At 46.9% G+C, this 12,286-nt stretch overlaps 1 protein-coding gene and 1 long non-coding RNA gene across 3 annotated transcripts in view; one reads left to right on the top strand and one right to left on the bottom strand.

Annotated features, from left to right (window-relative positions):
- Positions 1-12,286, top strand: part of Kcnd3 (potassium voltage-gated channel subfamily D member 3) — a 219,294-nt gene that overhangs the window by 89,159 nt on the left and 117,849 nt on the right. The window lies entirely within an intron of this gene.
- LOC121142364 overlaps positions 1-12,286 on the bottom strand; it is a 48,891-nt gene that overhangs the window by 8,160 nt on the left and 28,445 nt on the right. The gene's annotated exons all lie outside the window — the stretch shown is intronic.

The raw sequence follows: 12,286 nt of genomic DNA, 5'->3' as shown, positions 1-12,286 counted from the left end.
CTCTGGTACCACAGCTATGAAAGGGATGAGTCTGGATAGTATCACCCTGTCCTTTGTACTCATATGACAGTCAACATGACTGTTGACGGGAAAAAGACCATTTGAGATGGCACTGATCCCTCACAAAGTTAGTCCATATGAAGGAGGGGCTGTCACGCTAGACTGGCTTTGTAGCTGGCAGCTGGGGCAGCCATGGCTGCAGCTGTATCTCCATCCAGACTCCTGCTCCCCAACTTGCTGCTGAACTCCATGGTCTCAGCCTCTTCCTGGAAAGAGTCTGAGGTCTCCTCTACTTTTTCCCTCTTTGTGTGCTATTCACCTCTTTTAAACCTAAGCCTCTTTGTGGCAAGACCTTTACTTTGTCATTTGTTAAACAGCAATAAGAACCCAGGCTTACTGCCACAGTGCTGACCTATTAGAGTTTGCATGACTGCATGCTTATATCTGTCTCCTTATGTCAATCTGGGGACCCAGAAACAAAAGATCCTTCCTGGCCCTCAGGAAGCTTCCAAGGTAGATGCCTCCAGTGGTAATCTTGAACAGTCACTATCCCAAGATGACTAGGGCAGCCAATAATCTTCATGTATGCCAGGATCTCAGAGGTGTAGTCTTGGAGGTATGGTGAACAGGTTGGGAGCAGTTACCCCTGGCAGGTAGTCTTGGGAGAGAACCTATAACAGCAGGATAGACAGATAGTCCAAGAAGGGCCCTTCCAGCAGGAAGTTGGACTTTGTAAATTCATTTTTGTTTCCCACTCAGCTATGATGAAACAATAAATGACTAAGATAATAAGAGCTGGAGGAATAGAGCTCTTCACTCCCTAATCACTCCACCTAGATTAATCAGTCCATCCTCACCACCTCTAGAAGAACCATTGTGGTCCCTACTTGGCAGACAAGGCCAGTGTGAGAATAAGCAGCCTGACAAAGCTGGGTTACAGAGCCAGCAGTCCAGTTTTACCCACTACTCTTGTAAGAATGCTCTGTGAGTTACTTTTCTCACTGCTGACGAGAAGCAGCTTAATGCAGAAGCATTCATGTTGGCTCACGGCTCAGGGGAGTAGTCCATCATGACAGCAAGGCATGTATTGAGTGGAAACCACTAGATCACACCTTGATCGGCCACAAATCAGAGAAAGGGGAGTCCTGGCACTCAGCTGGCTTTCTTCTTTTCTCTTCTTACCAGTCGGACCCTAGCCCATGGGATGGTGCTGCTCACATTCAGAGCAGTTCTTCAGTGAATCCTTTTGGAAACATCCTCAACAACATGCTCAAAGACGTGCCTCACTAGTGTCCTAGCTGTGCCTTAATGCAGTCAAGTTAATGATCAAAATTGATCATCACAGGCATTCGTAGACTGATGAGACTGTATAGCAATACAGGTTGTATTTGAAGATGGAAGACCTCTGATATCTGAACTTGTTTGATGACCTAAGGCATTTTATTTTTGGAAATAAAAATGATTTCCTCTTTATAGCCAGCATATATTTAACCAGCCTTCGGCTTCCTTATGGAGATAGGATACTGGATGTGTTTCTGTGTGCACAGATTATCTAGTCTCTTCCTATACCTCAGCTGTGACACATTGACCCATCCACCTTTGACTTGTTTCAGCTATTCATCCCAGACCTGAATTATACATTCAGCCCTTCACAGTCACACACATAGAGTCACATACTCCCCATCCAATGCTCCTAGATATTCTTCTATTTGCATGGACACTCGATGTCCACCTGCCCCATATACTCACATAAGGCCTGTGTGCCCACACAAAAGTGCCAGCATCTAAACATTCAGATTCCTTCAGAATAAGAAGAAGCCACAAAACCAGAATCAGTCAAGATGTTCAGGATTGAAGCCCAGGAGCCTGGCCAGGGCCTCAGGGAGTGAAGTTTTCTGAGAGATGAGACAGAACCTAGAACGAACTCCCCTCACTGACCTGAAAGAACCACTAGGCAGAAAAGCAAGGGCCAGGGCTGGGGCCTGCCATGAAGTGGAGTTGCTTGGTTGTCAGGGAACCCTCACTGAAAAAAAAGTCCCAAAAACTGACTTAAGTCTCTTGCTGACCCTGGGCAGAGCACATGCTGGTAGATGCTTGTGCATGCCCTTTATTGACCAGTATGAGCCAAGATACAATGGACAGGACAGGCCCAAGGCCTTGCAGTCGGGTGGCCTAGTGTGGTGTAGAGTTGATGCAAGTAATAGCAGCTTTTAAGCCCAGGACTTCCACCACTCACACACCTCTCGGTGGGTTTAATCCTAGTTACCACAAGGAAAGCATTAATAGTATTCCCACCCTTATAGATGGTAAATTGAGGCACAGAGAGGTTAAGTGGCATGTTCAGAGTTTTGTAGATCATAAGTAAAGGGGCCAGGATTAGACTCCCAAACAGCGTTTCTAACGTTCTAACAAGCCACACAATGTTAGTCAGCATTTGATGGCGGCGCTCAGGAAGGGCTCCACCGCCCTCCTTGGCACAGTGCTTCAGAGCATGCAAAGCGTCTAAGCATACTTTCTTAAGGTCTCTTGCGCCTACCAGCAGTCCTTTGGAGCAGAGCTCATTATTCCCATTTTAGAGCTGAGGAAATGGATGTGGAAAACTTAAGTAAAATGCTATCTTCTAGATAGCTACTAGATATCAAAGATAGGACTGCAGTCCGGCTGTAAGGTCCAAGTGGCACCTTGCTTCTGTCAGAATCAGGTCACCCATTCTTCCTGGGCCTCAGAAGGACCATGCCTGCTCCCTTTTGGCCTCCGTGAACTATGTACTATGCACTATGGTGTGAAGGGGATTTCAAACCTGTTACACGCATCCACTATGTTGCTGGGAGAAGCTCCTCTCTCCTGAGCCCATATCTCTGCTGCAGGGTGATCACACCAGCTTCCCTGTGCCATCGGGAGGAAAACAAGCCATGTGCTGAGTGTGGGCCCACAGTGAGCCTTCTAGCCATTGTAAACCTTCCTAGGTATTTCTGAAAGTGACTGTTTTTTGTCCAAGGGCGGAGACAGCAGGGTGGCTTCCTGTACTCTTTCTCCTGGCATTTGACCAAGTTTTCTTCGAAGAAATGCTTTTGCACACCGGGTGTGGCCCCAGATCTGGAACTCATCTTCACCCCAGTAGCTCACAGGAGGCGTGGTGCACCAGGCCTGCACACTGAGCCTGGGAGGGAGCTTGTGCCATGTACCGCTTCCTACCCACCCACTGGGTCCTGGGGCTGTCCCCAGGGAGGGGAAGGGACACAGCTAGAGCAGATGAAGAAGAGCCACTGAGCAGCCCCCCCTGACTCATGCCACATAACCCAATATGGGGACTGGTTTAGGGAGCATGCCAGGGTTGATATCAAGACCTAAGAGCTGGGATTCAGCTCCCCAGGGAAAGGAAAATGAAAAATATGACTAAACTGTCCTCCCACACGGCTGTCATTAAAACAGTGTTTGGTATGTCACAGATATTTTTGCTTCATCTCCAAATAATTTGTTCTTCCAACTTAAATTTTTTTAATTTAATTTTTATTACTTCTTCCTCCACCTCCCATTTGTTCTATGAGGCCAAGGAGATTGTGGTATGTATCGCGTCTCCCGGGGGCCTCCCCTGAGCGTCAGAGTCAAGCCTTACACACTCCACACCCCCAAGTCTGCTTCCCCATGAGGCTGAGTCCTCCATCGCGCCCCTCCTGCCTTCACCCTCCTCCTTTGTTGTCCTCTTCCTGTCTCTACCGGTCTTTTTCTTCTCCTCTCTCATACCTCCTCCTCTCCACCCCTTTCTTCCCTCCTCCCCTCCTGTCTTCCGATTCCCTTCCCCCACCTCCTCCTTAATCTCTTCTCTAGTTCTTCTCTCTCCCTTCTAATTTCTTCATCCTTGTTCCCCTTTTCCATTTTTTTTTTTTTTTTTTGCTTTTGTTGGTCCCAGGGATCAAACTCAGGTCATCTGTCTTGGCAGCAAGTGCCTTTACCATCCTCTTCCTCTTTTTTCCCTCCTCTTCCTCTTCCTCTTTGGTCTTTTTTTTCCTGGGGGGTGATTCAAGACAGGGTTTCTCTGTATTGCTTTGGAGGCTCTGTAGACCAGGCTGGCCTCGAACTCACAGAGATCCGCCTTCCTCTGCCTCTGGAGTGCTGGGATTAAAGGTGTGCGCCACCACCGCCCGGCTTCCTCTTAGGTCTTAAGAAGACATCTGTCAGCATTTACCAGGCACCAGCTATCATCCTAGCCGCAGTGAGACTGACTTCCCTCTGCCAACAAGGGGCATAAGCATATACACAGATGCACATGACTTCAAGCCAAGTGCCTAGAAAGAGATGAACCTGGGTAGAGCAGAAAGCAAGGCAGAAGGTCTCTGAGGAAGAGCTGGCAGGAAGTCAGTATCAATGGAAAGTTGGACAACTAGCTCTCGGATGAGGTCCCCACCTGAGTGAGCTAACATGCCTTTAAAAAGAGGGAGGTCTTGGGCTATAGAAAGAGGAGCAGGGAGGAAGCTTCTGGCAACAGGAGGAGAAGGCAACCAGACCAGAGGGCCTCTTGCTAGCCACAGCTACCATGAGTACATGTGAGGTGTCAATATTGTCTGGAAGGCTTCAGGTTAGTGTGTAAAAAGCCCACTACAGCTGATGTGTGAAAATTGACTTGTGGGGAACTGAAAGGGTCAGAAGACAGCAGAAAGACTAACCACGTGTCATCTGCTGCCATCTCCCCAACAAACTGCAGCCCCTGGCTGATTCAGTGTTGCTTCCCTAAATGTCCAGGATAGTGGAGGCACTCACAACTCTTCTGTGAGCACATGTCTCCTGGCTCTGACCAGGTGTGAATTGCTTCTGGAGGCCCTCTGACCCTTTCCCCAGAGGCACCTGCTGTACAGAGGTCTGAAGACAAGGGTCTTAGAGAGTTGGCACGGTTCAGGGCAAAGCCTACTGTGGGTACATCAAGAACAGCAAGAATCCAAACAGAGAGAGTCGGGGCCCAGACTAGCTTCCTGAAGAACCACACTAAGTGGGCTGGAGACTGTCTGCCAGGTCCTTGCCCACATGACTCCTCCACCTGTAGCACTGATTCCACCCCTCATCTCACTTGATCGTGGCTGGAACGTTCTTCAAACCCAGATTCCCTTTGCTGGGAAGCTTTACCCAGTCCACATGCCCAGGCTTGTGAGACCCCGACCTTCCTTTCTCGTAAGGCTTTGCACACAGCTTTTAAATTGCCTTGTAGTTTTTTTCCTCATGCACACTCCCTCCCAAGGAAGCTGGCTAAGTAAAGACAAAGGTGGCATCTGATTCATCTCCCAACTCCGCGGAACCTAGTGCAGTTCCTGGAACATAGACACTCAAAATGCATTTGTGCCAGTGAAGAAAGCTTATCTTTCCCAGTGGGCAAGCTCCCACAGCTAGCAGTGCACTGCCCACTCAGCATTTATTGAGAACTGACTATGTACCAGGTGTTATACTAGGCTCCAGAAGTGCAACTGTCAGCAAGGTAGACAGATCCCTGCATTTATAGAGCTTCTATAGAGGAGGGGCCAGACACAGCACCCCAAGTAAAGCAGTAAACCCGAAGGTGATCAATGCAGCAAAACAATGGCACGGGTGTATGGAGGCCAGAATGCTGAAGAGGATGGTCTCCTGAGAAGACACTGATGGGGATGCCCTACAGACATGAAGGTGTATTGAGGCCAGAATGCTGAAGAGGATGGTCTCCTGAGAAGACACTGATGGGGATGCCCTACAGACATGAAGGAGCCACGTAGAGCTTCTGTGCCTAGGGGCTCACCCCTCTAGCAAGTCGGTCTTCCGGGAGTCCCCATCTCCCTTCTATGTCGACAAGTCTCTTTAATGGACTGATGCCCTTAGCAGACATTTGGTTCCTAAAATGCCTCTCCTTTACTCCACTTCTCTACCACAAACCTTTACCCTTTCTTTGTTTCTCTTGCCTGCCAAACCTCCTGGAAAGAACTGTCAGACTCATCTGTTCACATATCTTCCTTTTATCTGTTTTACTTGGTAAACATGCATTGTGTCACAGTATGCATGACACTTTACAAGCACTGCTAAGTGGTTTCATCATAACCCTACAAAGTGCAAAGTCTCAGATTAGAAAACAGAGCAAAGAATGGTTAAATAATTCAGCAATAGACACATCACTAACATGTGCCAAAGTACTGGGCCCACCCCTGAACTCTCCAGAGTAACTTTTCAGTGCCAGGCTCCCCAGAGCCCACATGACCAGGGCTTCATACGCAGCACCCTCCTGAAATTTCTCTCTGTAAGCAATCTGGCCCTTCAGGTTCTGGCTCTGCAGTCGTTTCTCATCCTTGGTCTTCACTGATATATTTCAGCAGTCCTTAAACCACCTGGTCATTTATTCCTCCTTGATGCTCTTTATTCTCCAGGCCCTGGGATAGCACATTGTCCTCATCCTCCTGCCTCATTCTTTGCTCCCCACCAGTGTCTTGTTAACTTCTCTTTTCCTGTATCTAGGGATGTGGAAGAACTCGGGTCTTTGCTCCAGCAGCACTTACTACCTGGCCATCTCTTCTAGTCCTTTGGCTTGAGACACTCCACCCACTAAAACCTTGGCAGGTTCAGGTCCACTGAGGCAGGATGCAGTCCATCACCAGGAAAGTTGGTGATGCAGAGCAGTTTGATTCATGGTCAAGTCAAGAAGCAGAGAAAGGGGCAAGCCAGTGTTCCCCCAGCTTTCTCTTTTCCGTTTTATTCACTTTGGGACCCCAATCCATGAAATCGTGCCACCCACATTCAGGTGGGTTTTCCCTCTGCAGTTAAACCATTCAGGAAATGTTCTCACAGGCACACCCAAAGCTGGGCTTTATTAATGTCCTGTTTCTTAATTCAATCGAGCTGTCAACTAAAATTCACAGCCTTTCTTTTCTAAACTTGACACTTACCGAAACTGTCTGAGCTCTTAGCATCTCTACTTAGGAACTGGTGAATCTCTCAAATTCAGGGATTCATCTGCCCTTCCTGCCCCGCTCATTTGTCTTCCTGAATGGAAGACTCCATCCACTCAGATGCAAGGCAAAGTCCTTGCAAAGTCAGATGCAAGACAAAGTCATCCTTGACTCCTCTGCTGCCTGGCCCTCAATATCCAACATCTGAGAAACCTGACCATGTTTCTCATCCCTGTTACTATCACAATCACACTGGTGAAAGCAACTGTCATCGCTGTATCATTCTATGATTGCTACCACCACCGCCACCACCACCGAACACCTTCCCTACTCATCACAGCAGCCAATATAGCCCTTTCTAAACTTAAATAAGAGAGCATTCCTCTGTTAGGTACAGTAATGAGGTTCTCTCCTCCAGGGCCAAAGTTGCCATCTTTACAGTGTCCTTAACATCCTCCATGGCGTGATTCCCATGGTCTCTGAATTCATCTCCTGCAGAACTTTTTTTGGCACTGGTCACTCTGTCTGCTGTTACTCACTGGCCAAGGAGTAGCCCTACTTTCGGCCTTTCCTCTTGACTCTCCCCACCACTAATCCTTGGAGACGCTCATGGCCAACCTTCAGATATTACCATGTACACAAAGCCCACACTGACTTCTCCAGGCTTCCCATTCCGCCTCCAAATGCCCTGCTTTTCCTCTTTAGCACCTTCCACTGTGGCTATGGTGACTTATTTCAGGGACACATACTCCCAACCTCCATTAGGCCAAGAATGGTAGAGGAATGAAAAATCTTTATTTTGTGCAGTGATGTTCTAAGCCCCTAAATTGGATTATGGTGCAGGTAGTACCTGTGAGCACCTATGAGTCCCTGTCTAGGGATGTGCTGGGACAGCAAGTGCTAAGGTCCTCCAACCTCCTTCTTGCCCAATCAAGGCCAGAGTCTATGGAGATGACCCACTGACAAGGCTGAAGAAGCATCTGCCTCCATATTTTTCAGGAAGTCATCTGCTCATGCGTGGGTGGCGTATGCACTTTGTGGCCTAGTCCAGGGAAGAGCAGAAGCATGATGAACATGGCCCATAAAACCCAGCCCAGCAGCCATGTTAACCCAGACAAATTCATCTCATCTACTGAGATAAACAGCCCTGGTCTGAAAAGGTCCCAGTGAATAACTGACCTCTGTCTGCAGATACAGCCAAAGAGAAGTTCTGTGTCAGCAAAGTAACTGTCTGTGAGTGGAAAGGACACTGGGTTGCATTTGCCCACCCTCAGAGAGCTGCAGGGCTTCTGTCCGCTGGGTCCCAGGAGAGCTGCAGGGCTTCTGTCCGCTGGGTCCCCACCTCACCAGACCCCAGGGTTCAGTTCTCTTCCTCTCAGAGCTCATTGCCTCTCCCCTTGCTCCTTTTCAACCCTCCTACTCTCCATGCTCCTTAGAGTGGTCCCTGTCCCCGTGTCTTTGGTTTCCCTGCATCTGTGTGTCCTCGCTGTCTGTGCTCCCTCCACAATCACTGTGTGTCTGTTTGTCTGCCTCTTCTACAAACCCTGTTTCTCATCTCTGCGTTTCATCCCCTATCCACTCCTTTTTCACAAATCTATTCTTTCCATTTCCCTTCCTATTTTGCTCCTTCTTTTCCTGTTCTTACCCTATCACCCTTGCTCTGGTTTGTTTTCTTGACCTCTGGCCCTAGAGATCAATGATCCAGGCCCTTTGCCAGGGTTCTGGTAAACTGCACATCTCCACTCCCACCCCACAGGCAGGACTCTGCCCATGACTCTCTGATCAGGGACCAGTGCATTGCCAGTCCCTGCCCTCCTAGCTCCTTGTGCTCACTGTAGTGAGTTCAGGAAATACTCCTGTTCATCCAGTCAGGGTGACCTTGGCCTAGGCCCACTGTGTTGACTTTTCTGGTGGCCTGTGGTCCCTTCACTGGGATGAGACTTTCCCCCTGCTGTCATGGCTGACCTGAACTTGGGTCTACAATACCATTGCTCTTCAAGGTTTTCTGCCAATTCCCCAAGTCCCCTGCATAAATGGCTTCCTAAGAGTCCATCCAGTTGGCACCTTCCCAGGTCCTTCCAGCTGAGCCTGGGCTTTCTCATATGTAAACCCTGGGTGCCATATTCTTTCTCTTTTACAGTGAGCAGGTCAGGAAACCTTATAAGGTTTAGCTTATCTACTTCTGTTCAGTCGGTATGGAATCTGGCTTGCTTGCTGTCTCTTCACTTTCCAAAGCCATGAATTTCCACAATGTCACAACATAGGAAGATGGACCTCTTAATTTCTCTTTACTTTTGGAGTTCAGTTAGCTTAGAAGTTCTATTAAGTGCTTGTAGGTGGCTGAGCAGGTCTGTCAGGCCCCCCAAGTGTGGCTGAAGAGTTATCAATTTTCTCTCTCCTCTTCCTGACTCACTGTTCTCTATATGATGACTACTGAGTATGTTGTCATTCTCCCCTTCTATCTCTTTGAGAGACTTCTCCTGTCCTTTCATGCTTCCACTCTGCTAAAGTGGTAATTTCTTACAAGGATACTGATGAGTTGAATGGGATACTGATGTGTTGATGATGGAGCCTTAGAAACTGGAAAGCCTGATATGTAGCAGCTGCCCTATGGGACAGCAGGAGATATGTTCTAAAATCCTTCATGGAAACCTGAAACCATAGATAGTTCCAGCTCTATACACAGTACTTTTCCCATACACATACACATAAATTTTGTGCCTTTTCCATCTTAACTAAGCACTGAGGCTGTAACTTTTGCAGTTTGAGGTGTGACTGCAAGACTAGCATAAATCTCATTTTCCTTCTTCATAATTTCACAGATGGAAAATTTGTTCTTACCATTGATCTTAGCATTCTTAGTGTACAATTCTTTCTCTTTCTAAAGAAAGAACTTTTTAATTTGAAGGAATAGTTTTGCAGTTACTCTTCAATGTATTTGAACTGCTGGCATTAATAATTTTACACTTTGGTCATTATTATGTATGTTGAATTCCTGAAGCACAAGCGCTGTGGTACCAGTTCTCTCTAGTAATTGAGATAGCAACTGAGTGAGTAATGGATGGGTAGCATATACAGCATGGATACACATCTCAAAAGCATGATTCACATCCTGGCAGAATTAGAACAGTGTGCTGGCTCATTGTTTGTCAGTTTAACACAAGCTAGCGTCATCTGAAAGGAGGGAACCTTAATAGAGAAAATATATCCATAAGATCAAGGTCTAAGGTTTTACTCTTTTCTTTCTTTTTTTCTTAGACAGGGTTTCTCTGTGTAGCTTTGGAGCCTGTCTTGAAACTCACTCTGTAGACCAGGCTGGCCTTGAACTCAGAGGTCCACCTGCCTCTACCTGCAAAGTGCGGGGATTCAGTGGGGGAGGGTCTAGCCCATTGTGGATGGTGCGATCCCTGGGCTGGTGATGGTCCTGGGTTTTATAAGAAATCAGGCCGAGCTAGTCATTAGCGTCAATCCAGTAAGCAGCACCCCTCCATGGCCTCTGCATCAGCTCCTGCCTCCAGGTTCCTGCCATGACTTCCTTCAGTGATGTGGAAACATGAGCCAAATAAACCCTGTCCTCCCCCAGTTGCTTTTGGTCATGGTGTGTCATCACAGCAATAATAACTAAGACAAATGGGGTGGTAAGAGGTTTCATCCTACTTCTCCAAATGATGTGCAATCTTAAATTGGTGGGATTATTTATGTCTAGAATAGTCTACATATATTTTGGAGTCAAGAGTGACCATGGCTAACTAAAATTACAAAACACAAGCCGATGGCTTAAATGTGCTTGTCAGATGCCAACTGTCTACCTGGGTGGTGTTTCAAGTTGGCTTACTCTTCACTGATGTTTTACTGATCTGCACTCAGAACAATTTTACTCGCAGATGACTGAGCAGGAGTGTGCTTGCTTCGCTCCTAGCACTCTCACACCCCTGGGCTTTAGCTTTCTAGAGGGTTCTGCATTAAGTGTGAGATAGAGGGTCTTCTGCTCTCTGCAGGGATTCCCTTACAGCACTGTGGCCAGGCATGGTCAGCATGCTCATTGTGGACACCTCGTCACCTTTGCACAATAGGCTTAGTGGTGCATAATGGTGTGTTGGGTGTCACAGCGGTCCACGATTTACTTATTGTGTCACCTCCAGCACATTGGCTGAAACCCCCATGAGGCCCAATTTTCCATGTTGTTAAAATGACAATGAAGAAAGCACCTTTGGCATAGCATTGTGAAAAGCCAGGAAAGTGCCTATCCCAGGCCTATGATGTAAGTGTTCAGTAAGTGTAACTGTTTTATTATTATTTCACAAGGCAGCCTTTGCATGGCTCTAAGCTGAACTGGCCTCCCAATAAATTGAAGAGGGCCTGCTTCTACCACATAGAAGTGTCTAATCCCCCTTGTATAAACCCTTCAAATGTCTAGAGACACCTTTCATGTCTGCTCTAAGTCTTCCTCAATAGAAGTGTCTTCAGTACCATATCTTATTACTCATATTTTCCATGCTTTCCAGACCCTTTGTCATGTAGGTCACTGCCTTTTGTGTACATTTGTCAGTGTCTTTCCAAAAATATAGCCGCCAGAACTGAAGGTAAGACTTTGAATTTGGTCATCCACCCAGAGTACAGTGGGACAGTGACCTTGATCTGGATCCTGTGAAAAGTCGAAGCTCTCATTAGTGTGTGCTGCTGGGTGTCTATGTTGAATGGTGGCTTAATGGTCTGCAACCAACTAAAAATTTTCATATGAGCCTGCTGAGCCTGGCTTTGTCATACTTGCCAAACTAACTTTTCCATGACTGCAGGACTGGTGAACATGTGTTCAGCTGTGCTCTATTTATTTTGACTAAGAGTTGAGATCTCTTTTTAATTTCAGTGCGTGAGTAGATCAATACATTTCCATGTTCAAAAATCAAAGAGATACAAAGACAGACAATGAGAAGCTCCCACACATCTTGTTCCAGTCCATCCTGTCTTCCCTCTTCCCACATTGGCTGTTACTACAACATTCTTAGTTTCTGATATATCCTCTGGAGTTTACTTTTACAGGTATAAAAGAATACCAATAATAGCCCTCATCTTTCACTCCTAATTTTAAATAACTGGTAGAATAGGATACACACAACTCTGAACTCAGCAAGATTTTACAAAACAATGCCTGAGGTCCCTTTGAACCTTCATTCTTTTATCTAACACAGTTAAATGTTTCCCAGTCTTGAGATATGTGCACATATTGTAGCATGCCATCAGTGTCTTTAGACAAGTTGTAGATAGAAATGTTTCGAAAGCTGGGGACCTCCACCATGGCCATACCCCACTTTGTGTTATCATTTATCTGCAAACACATTCTAAGGTACATAGTATCCTGCCTTTCACTGACACAACTGGTCAGGCTTGTT

Source organism: Mesocricetus auratus, unplaced genomic scaffold, assembly GCF_017639785.1.
Source record: "Mesocricetus auratus isolate SY011 unplaced genomic scaffold, BCM_Maur_2.0 Super-Scaffold_100009, whole genome shotgun sequence".
Taxonomy (NCBI): domain Eukaryota; kingdom Metazoa; phylum Chordata; class Mammalia; order Rodentia; family Cricetidae; genus Mesocricetus; species Mesocricetus auratus.
The sequence above is the reverse complement of the archived record's forward strand: the minus strand, read 5'-3'. Positions and strand labels throughout refer to the sequence as shown.